This window comes from Semicossyphus pulcher, unplaced genomic scaffold (assembly GCF_022749685.1).
Source record: "Semicossyphus pulcher isolate SPU_LCO1_2020_fin unplaced genomic scaffold, fSemPul1.0.p SCAF_18, whole genome shotgun sequence".
Lineage (NCBI taxonomy): Eukaryota > Metazoa > Chordata > Actinopteri > Labriformes > Labridae > Semicossyphus > Semicossyphus pulcher.
This window is the reverse complement of record NW_027211691.1, coordinates 6,640,238-6,640,653: the sequence shown is the minus strand read 5'-3', so window position 1 is coordinate 6,640,653 and position 416 is coordinate 6,640,238.

Below are 416 nucleotides of genomic sequence, written 5' to 3'. Positions count from 1 at the left end.
TTTCCGTTTATGAGCGCTCCTCGGTGTGCTCCTCACTGACAAAACCGAAGTGGTGCTGTGCTTTCAGTAACCATGGGAGACTGTGTTGATTGACAGGTGGACTGGCCAATTGGATTGAACAGCGCAATTGTATGATGTGACGTCACAGCTCCTACATAAAACAAACAACAAATAAGTTATATTTATTTGCAGAGATTACAAAAACGAAGTCATTATACTTGTTTTAATTACTGAATTTGAATTTCACACTTTAAAAGACTTTTTAAAATTGCAAAAATAATTATTTGACCAGTGAATTCACGTCTTTGGTGAATGCTGCCAGTGTATTGTCTGTTGCTTATTCTTTACATTTATGCTGCTGTTGTGGCCAAGACTTACTGGTAAAAGAGATTTTGTATCGCAATGTTGAAATTCCT